The sequence below is a fragment of the Dasypus novemcinctus genome, chromosome Y (genome assembly GCF_030445035.2).
Source record: "Dasypus novemcinctus isolate mDasNov1 chromosome Y, mDasNov1.1.hap2, whole genome shotgun sequence".
Taxonomy (NCBI): Eukaryota; Metazoa; Chordata; class Mammalia; order Cingulata; family Dasypodidae; genus Dasypus; species Dasypus novemcinctus.
Genome location: NC_092216.1, coordinates 31,505,193 through 31,514,684, shown reverse-complemented (window position 1 = coordinate 31,514,684; position 9,492 = coordinate 31,505,193). Strand labels below are relative to the sequence as shown.

Below are 9,492 nucleotides of genomic sequence, written 5' to 3'. Positions count from 1 at the left end.
TCAGATAAGCTGTAACTTCTGAAGTATCCAATCTATGGAAAAACAGGAAGAGCTTGCATGCCAGGCTTAGGGGTATAAATTGTGTCATTTTTCTTTGTTCGGGGCACCAGCCATATCTGGCTCTGCGCCCCTTCTTGCAAGATTGAGAATAAAGTATTTTCTTCTCCACAATCTGGTGAGCCTTATTTTCTTCCAGAAGATTTCTTTCCAACAAAATAAGGTAATTAGTGGCTCTATTAACAAATTTCAGTAAGTAAAGGAAAGTCCATAAAAACTATGGAGAGATCTTTCCTGGGTTATGATTTTAAAAAATTAAGTAATTGTGTAATGTGTTTTGAAACCTGGAAGTCAGTATGCATGTGTTTTAAAACCTGGTAGTCAGTTATGCTTTTAAATTAATAATTTTCATAACTTAAAGAAAAGAAGTTTTTAGCTTCCTGTAAGGGAAAAAGAGAACATTCCTTGCATAAACTATAATGGTTTCAATTTTATTTAACTTGAGTGTAATCTCCCATAGTTAATTTATAAACTAAATTAACATATGTACAAAATCTTTACAGTAATGAAAATTGTAAGTGAAAATTGTAAGTTCACATTGGTGAAATTAGGCTAAAGGGAAAAGATTGTAGATATGCTCTCTTAAATAAAGAGTAAATTTCTTTCATTGGTAATTGTAATTTAGTAAGTTTATTTAAACATGAGGTGTCTAGTCAATGTGGTTATAGTCAATTATAAAGAATTTGTAAAACATCTTCCAAACTGAAAATGTTTAAATAGTTCTAGTTGTAGAAGTTATTGTTAACTAAAGAAACTTAGATTGGTATTGGTAGCAGAAATAACTTCATAATAATAAACCTGTCTGAAGGCCACTGCAAAATACACATTTAAGTAAATGGTAATAAAAAGTTGTCTTGATTCTATTGGAAAAATTGTTTTCATTCTAACAATGAAAAATAATATTTTTCCTCTATTACTAAAGTAAAGCACCTACTGTTATCTTCATAGTAAAATTGTGTAAGTAAATAGTCATTTGATATATGTATTGCATTAAGTTGTTTAAAATATATATAAAACAAGGAATAAACTTTAACATTGTCAAACTCTTGTGCATTCGAACCAGGCCTTGTATACATTACAGGTGGCCTCTCCATGTGAGTTATTGGCTAGGCTGGTCACTGACCCCTCAATTAAAAATATGTGCTATATCAGTCTCTGGTTCTGCTCCTGAAGTTGATGGAAACTATATTGCAGTTTCAAGCTCCTGCAGCCAATAATGACTCGGTACAGCCAAGTGTACAATGGATATCGCCTCCAGACTGGCACTGTTCCATGGTGCCAGAGAGCACTATGCACCAGGCTAGTAGAATACTGGAAAATCTCTGGAATACTGGAAGGATGCTGCAACTTGCTCACTGCGTTGAAGAACATGCTAAGTGGAGCCATGATACCAGGAGACTGTAAGTAAAACTTAAACACAATTGGCATTATGGCCTGCTTTCATGGAGAGATAACATGTAAAGTATTACAAACCTGAAACTCAAAACTAATAATGGCAACTCTGAATCCTTATGCATTAAGTAATACATTAGTTAATATTAAGTGCTGTACTTTTATCCTGTACTAAATATATGCCTAATAATTGTAATGTTATCTTTTCTATTTTGGATCAAGTGCAGAAGTATATTAGACATGTTAAATTCCTGGTAAAATCATTTTCTAAACAGTTAATAACATGTCTATAGAATAAGGTGGCAGTCTCAGCCAGTCTCAGTTAGCAAAAGTGAGGCTTGCTTGCTGATGGTGAGTCACCTATTGAACAAGTCAAAATTGCTAGAAATTGTACAATGAAAACCAAGGTGTATAAAATCTTTATTCTGTAGTTCTGATCACTCCCACAGGTGAAAACTAAGAGTATTTCCAAATTAGTGTTCTAATCCTGAGTGAAGCCAGTTGCCCAAGGAGTACCAGTTCACCAGGAGCATCTGACAAAGCGAATGAGTGTCAATCATTGAACAGCTTGGAATGTGTCTTCAGACAAAGCTAAGTGTCTGTTGCAATTTCTCTCTAAAGATGGATAACTTAAAAAAGAATATATATGCTGTTCCCACCAGCTTTTAAGGAATGCCATCTTTATAGGCATCTAATCTTGTCTCCAATGTGTCCTCTTTTAAAAACGGTTATTCCAAATTTTTAATTAAGTTTGTTTCTTTCAGAGTGAACATCTTATTAACCATATGAAAACTTCATCCAACTTCGTACAGAATGCCAGATCCATCTTCCTCCAGTTAGAATAAATTAAAGAGTTTTTACACCTTATTAGGCAATGACTACAGCCCATGGCCAGCAGGAAGCAGTTACAGAAAAGAGATCGTCTCCCTTCAGCACCCCTTTTAAATTAAAGGTGTAAACTCTTTAAGAGTAAAATAAAAGTAATAGATGGATCTGGAACCTGACTGGAAATCCACGTGAGTGCCAGTGGCAACAGAATAACTGCGGGAGGCCCCTGCCCAAGATTCTGCTGTCCAGAATGAAAAGTTCTAAACTTCTAAAAATGGTCCTTGATGCTGTACTAAAGACTGATAAATAATCAGTCAAGACAACAAACAGTCATCCACCTCATAGCTACAACAATAATTATGCCAAAGCTTAACAAGTAAACTTTGACAAAGGGGGGGAATGATGTGGGCTATGGGTGGAAGGCTCTTTGTCTCTTCAGAGATAACTAAGTTGTTTGACTTGTGGGTGTGAAACGGTAAGAGGCTGCAGTCCTGCTCTTAGGGACCAGCAGGCTCCAGTCCCAGGAAATGTTTAACAAAGCAAGGGCTATAAACTTTAAGTATTTAGGGGAAATGCAAAAACCAAGGCTTATCTAAAATGTCTGGAGTCCTTGCTAAAAGCTTACCTAAGATGTGAAAGAGATATATGCTAATTGAAGCCTATTGAGAACTGAAACAAAGGGACCATTTGGCCTTTCCTCTCTGTATAAAAGACGTTTGAAAATCTTGTTCCGGGCTCGGGATTCAAACAGAAAGCTCCCGAGTCCGGCCGGCCGTCAATAAACCATTTTTCCTTCTCAAAATCATTCCTGAGTCCTGGCCTCTCTATACTCGAATAATTGAACTTCTCTTAAATTCCACAACATTACCAGTCACTGTCCCTACCATGGGCAGTAACAGCTTAGGTAGTCATGAAGCCAAGAAGAGAGCTAGGGAATTGGTCTGAGCCTCCCACATATTCATGGTATAAGAAGGTGGGGCAGTTCTTGCCCTTTGGCTAATAAAAGTTCATGCCAACAAAGGTATTACCTGGATACTATCTCTGCCTGGGAATGGACTTTTACTTCTGGAGTTCTGACTTCATGAGAAAGTGCTCCTCACTTCTGAGGTACCTGCCAAGTCCTCATGCTTCTGAAAGTCATTCCAAGAATTTTAACCCTATTTCATATTGAATACCTTTTTATTCCAACACAGTCTCCAAGCCAGGGGCTCAAAATACTTAAGCTAGGGAAATGGACTTGGCCCAGTAGTTAGGGCATCCGTCTACCACATGGGAGGTCCGTGGTTCAAACCCTGGGCCTTCTTGACCCATGTGGAGCTGGCCCATGTGCAGTGCTGATGCGCACAAGGAGTGCCGTGCCACGCAGGGGTGTCCCCCACATAGGGGAGCCCCACGCGCAAGGAGTGCACCCATAAGGAGAGCCACCCAGTGTGAAAGAAAGTGCAGCCTGCCCAGGAATGGTGCTGCCCACACTTCCTGGGCCGCTGACAGCAGAAGCAGACAAAGAAACAAGACACAGCAAATAGACACAGAGAACAGACAACCGGAGGGGGGGGGATTAAATAAATAAATAAATCTTTAAAATAAAATGCTTAAGCTAGAATTTCTCAGCCCATCCAATCAGAATGGATTCCTAGGGCCTGCCTGGAACTTAGCCTGAGAGTGCTTAAGGGAATCCTGAGAAGAAATTTAATGCTAGACTTATTATTAGTATTAAGCCATTCATCCCTCATGTAGAGAGTTCAAGGTTGTAAATGTTTTTCCAGGCTCACCGCTTTGGAATGGGTCAATCCTCACTGCCTCCTCAGAGGTAATAACTCGGCGGGACTAGAAATCCTGTGGTCACCATGGGAGCCAGAGTAGCAGGAGAACCCATGCTGACAGCTGTGCTGAGTGTGTACTTCCCTGAATCCATCTGTTCAGGGGGCAATGCCGGTTAGAGATGTCATTTGTAGTGGAAGTGTATTTTTTAGTTCTCTGAAAACTGGTGGGAGCACTCTACCAGTAATGGGTTGGTTTTTCTTACGGGAAGGTGTCAGGCTAAAAGCTTACTTCAGAAGCTATGAAAATGTCCAAATCAAGGCATCACCTGAGATGTTGTCTTCCTGAAGTGTGGCTGCTAGTGATCCTGGACACCTGATACATGACAAGACACAGTGACATCTCTGCCGATTCGAGTCACTGGCTTCTCCTCCAGGCTCTCTTTCTAGCACATGTGGGCAGTCAGGTCAATGGCATATTTCCTCCCTCTCCTCGGACTTCTCAGTGTCCTCTTTTGGTAGTTGTGTGTGCACTGCTGATCTCACCCTCCAGCCACTGGGACCTCTCTCATCCAGGTTCTTGGGGCTTGTCTGATGCTGCAACTTTTTTCTGCATTTCCGCTGCTTTTATTCCACCATTTAAAAAGGACTCAAATAGACCCATGGGAGTTATGGTCATGGCCGATGGGGTTAACTACCAGGGCAGATTGCCCCTCTTTGGAAATGGTGTTTATGTGTGATGAATCTGGACTCAGATGGGATCTCCCTTCATAAGACTTCCATGCTAATGTGCTGGAGGTGCAGTTAATGTTGGGGTTTAAGATATATTTAGGGGATTTGAATCTCTGGACTGACAATGTGATAGCCAGATCCTGAGCCTCAACAGACTCCAGCACCTACAATCTGATTTATTGGACTTACCACACTCAGCTAAGATGGAGGTGAAGAAGGACAACCACCACACCATGGAGCCTAGAGTGATTACAACTGAAAATGGGAGGATTGCATCCAGCATCCAGGTGGAATCTGAGCCTCCTCTTGACATAAAGGTGCAATGGACACAACCAATCCAGTGTCCACATAGAAGAGGTGGCATTGGATTGGGAAAAGTGGACATAATGGACAAAGGGTATGGGGAAAGGCAGGAAGAGATGAGAGGTGGAGGCATCTTCGGGACATGGAGCTGCCCTGGATGGTGCTTCAGAGGTAATCACCGGACATTGTAAATCCTCACAGGGCCTACATGATGGAATAGAGGAGAGTATGGGCCATGATGTGAACCAATGTATATGAGGTGCAGAGGTGCCCAAAGATGTACTTACCAAATCCAATGGATGTGTCATGATGATGGGAACGAGTGTTGTTGGGGGGGGGGGAGAGGGGGGGGTGGGGGGGTGGGGTTGAATGGGACCTCACATATATATTTTTAATGTAATATTATTACAAAGTCAATAAAAAATAAAAAAATTAAAAAAAAGAAAAGAAAAAAAAAAAGAAAAAAAAAAGAATAGACTGTGTGTTGAAGAAATGTATAAATGGTAGTACAGGTGATAGATATGAAAATTATTGTAAAATAAGAGTAAAATTGGAAACCTTTCTTAAGAATAAACTTTATGCAGAGTAAAAAAAAAAAAAATAAAATAAAAAGGACTCAAATAGGAGGATTAAGGCCCACCCTGTCTCTTGCCATCTAATTAAAGGACCTGAACAGGAGTAATTTAATAGAGTTGCCACCTCCAATGCACAGGAAGGGATTACCTGCATGCACATGACCTGTTCTGAGATCCCCAGATAGCTTCAAACTGTCATAGTTGTTTTCATACAGCCCTTTTTAGGGATCAGAAAATATGGTGTTCCTGCAGCAAGTCCTGCAGAGGTGGGCATAGAGGCTCCCCCTTCTGTTAGTTTTCAGGAGAGCCATGTCATGAATGGCAAAGGCTTTCTTTTTCTTTATGGGGTAACCATTAAAAACGTAATGGGTTACACAACTTATGTAGCATTGCCAGATGAAATAGAGGACACCTAACTTAAACTTAAATCTCATAAAAACAATGTGTATTAGCATATATGTCATATACAATTTTAGACATACTTATGCTAGAATATAATTCATTGCTTACTGAATTTCAAAATTTACTGAGGTTTATTTTTTATTTGCTAAAACTGGGAACATTATTCTTAGGGACATTTTAAAGGCTTTATTAATTGAAGAACTTCTCCTTGTAGCGTATGCTAAGGAAAGAAGAGTTGAAAACAAGCTACCAGCCAAAAGACAGTAATTGCAGTAAAATTGACACTAGATAACATATATATATACTCTTGTATAACCTGTTTATAATCAGAAATAAACATAAAATGTTTATAATGAATTTACATCGTGTTTGCTTTTAGTTGCATGATATTTTCCTGAAAAGATGCAAAAGGAGCAAAAACATTAGTGTCCTCTGCTGATGTGGACTGGGATGCCAGGGGAAGTGGGTGGGTAGAAGACTTCTCACTACATTTTCCATTGTGCAAAATTTGACTTTCACACCATGCAATGTTCACCTGTTAAAAGCAGTCAAAATCATTGAAATGTAAATTTTAAAATCTTCACAACCAATTAATGAGAAAAAAGCATCAATTTTTCCTGTAAGCCTACAAGCCTGGAGTTCTTTGATGTGGAGGGGCTTTCCAGCACAAACCAATGTTTATTTATAAATAATTTAAGTATAGAACCTAGGAAGAAGTCTTTGTGCTATGAATTAGGAAGAATCAATAAATTGCTCTAACAAAGTCCCTAATAACTGTGCTGTCCCATTATACTTTGAAGGGAGCACCTGCAATTTCCCCTGTCAGAGTCCTGGATGAAGTTCTACCCTCCCCACTTCAAGCCAACCTGCCCTCTGCCCCTCCCCCCTGTAGAATGTCTGAGTGCTCCGTTCTAGTCCTGTTGAGATTCAAACTTCTCCACCCTTTCCGTGGATTCCTGGGAATCTGGTGGCAGCAGTTCACTCTCAGGGCGTAGAATTGAATCTTTGCTAAAGGTTGTCAGAGAGCGGTGGTCAGTGTCCAAGTGTACCGAGGTGACTTCAAAAGGTAAGCACTTAGGATAAGGTGGTGTGTTATCAGGGTCCCTGATATCCTTCAAATCCATAGAAATTCACAGTTGACCCATCTTCTTGGAACAAGAGTTGAGATGAATCTCGAGGAAGGAGAAATCACTGGACTCCACCAAGAACTTCTCCCCTAGAAACTGGTGGGGTAGGTTGGAAAGCCAAGACTTAGAGTTCAGTAAGGGGTCTCCTTAGAGGTACATCTAGATATGTGAGAGGGCTACAATAGGTATGAGAAAGTTTGGATGCAGGAAGAGTTTCTCTCTAGAAAAAAGCCACATAACAAGTGTATTAAATGATAGCAGGTTTACATTGTGTGGTAGTTAGAGAGGCTTGTCTCCACCCTTTGTCATTACTTCAGGCACCTGGGAACTTATGGTTTTACTGGAAGAATATGACCTGGAGTAAATGAGATCCTATGGGGACAGTTAGAATCAATGGTCTAACGTAAAAAAACTTTTTGGTAGAGTTCATCATGGCCAAGTCAGCAGTGAAATAGCCTGTCTGTGAGGCAGCCTGGAAGTTACTCTAACGGTCCCAGCCCAGAGCCTCTAAGCTCCTACCAGCCCAGAGGCCTTTTGCTTTCACTCCTGGCAAATGATTCCTTTGATTCAATATTTCCAGGGCACTTGTGGTAACTTCAGCCTGTTTTAGAGATTGAGTTTACCTGGACTTTATAACTTTTTCTTAAACTGTGTAAACTCAGGTGTTCAACCAATTCATCTTCTATAATTCCTCACGGTGAACCCTCAGCTCTTCATTTTAAAGTTGAGGTGAAGATGTTACTCATAGTCCATGAATACTTCATGGTCATGGAATAGATAGTGGCTGCTATTTGTTTTCAGTAAAACACTCAATGAAGGGTGGTTTCTTTCTGAAGAGGGGAAGGAGAAGAGATACAATTAGGTATATGTTACTCTACCACTATTAGTACTAGAAGTAATAGTAGTATTGGTAACAGTCTGAAGAGACGATGCAGAACATACCCTTAAGAATTTATGACCTTCATAACGCCCTTGTGCTGCCTAGAACTTACCCAAAAGAACATCCCTTATCTGCTTGTGAGCATGCTGAGGGGTATTTCTTCCAAAGAATTCCTTGACACCAGCTCTTTGGTCAAGAGGCTGACCGATGGGAAACAGACTTGGCCAAGTGGTTAGGGCATCCGTCTACCACATGGGACGTCCACGGTTCAAATCCCGGACCTCCTTGACCTGTGTGGAGCTGGCCTATGGGCAGTCCTGATGTGCACCAGGAGTGCCCTGCCATGCAGGGGTGTCCCCCGCATAGGGGAGCCCTACGTGCAAGGAGTGCACCCATAAGGAGAGCCACCCAGCATGAAAGAGAGTGCACCCTGCCCAGGAATGGCACCGCCCACACTTCCCGTGCCACTGACGACAACAGAAACAGACAAAGAAACAAGATGCAGTAAATAGACACCGAGAACAGACAACCGGGGGGGGGGGGGATTGAATAAAATAAATAAATCTTTATATATATATAAAAAAAGAGGCTGACCAAATGCCTTCACTAAATATTGAGTCTGGCTGAATTTCTGGTAGTGATTTCCTCAGAGAGGGGCTGTCCGGATAGCACGTGCTTCCTTCTCCTTAGCACTCAGAGGTCTGGGAGCCTCACTGAGTGGGAGCAAGTTCTCTTATGGGAAAACCCTGATCTGGAGTTCTAGAACCTAAAATCACTAGAGGGACAGGTGCTATTCTGAATTTCCTCCACCTAGGTGCCTGCTCACTTTTGTGTGTGTGTGTTTGTTTTTAATATATCTTTTGTTTATTTTTAAATGATACATAGATCACACAAAATGTTACATTAAAAAATATAGGGGATTCCCATATGCCCCACTCCCCACACACACCCCCCCATTTCCCACATCAACAACTTCTTTCATTAGTGTGGTACATTCAGCATGAATCATAGTTTACATTGTAGTTTATACTGTCTTCCACTCCATTCCATAGGTTATGGCAGGATATATATTGTCCTGCATTTGTCCCTGCAATATCATTCAGGACAACTCCAAGTCCTGAAAATGCCCCCATATTACACCTCTTTTTCCTCTCTCTGCCTTCAGCAACCCCAGTGACCACTGTCTCCACATCAATGATATAATCTCTTCAATTGCTAGACTCACAATAAGTTGATAGTAGAATACCAGTAAGTCCACTCTAGTCCAAATTTTATTCCCCAATCCTAAGGACTCTGGGATGGTGATGCCCAGTCCACCTCTTAATTGAGAGGGGGCTTCAATCCCACATGGCTGATGGATGAGACCCTCTTGCTTGCAGTTGTAAGACTCTCTCAGTTCCTTGGTGTGGGGGTTGTCCATCCTCACCTCCTTGTTA

The 9,492-nt window shown here is 40.9% G+C and overlaps 1 long non-coding RNA gene across 1 annotated transcript in view; it reads right to left on the bottom strand.

Moving 5' to 3' along the window:
- Positions 1-671: 671 nt before the first annotated feature.
- The window catches only part of LOC131277847 (uncharacterized), a 67,719-nt gene continuing 58,898 nt past the window's right edge, over positions 672-9,492 (bottom strand). The window contains exon 4 of the long non-coding RNA XR_011648083.1: positions 672-8,006. This is a non-coding gene — a long non-coding RNA (uncharacterized lncRNA). The remainder of the gene's footprint in view (positions 8,007-9,492) is intronic.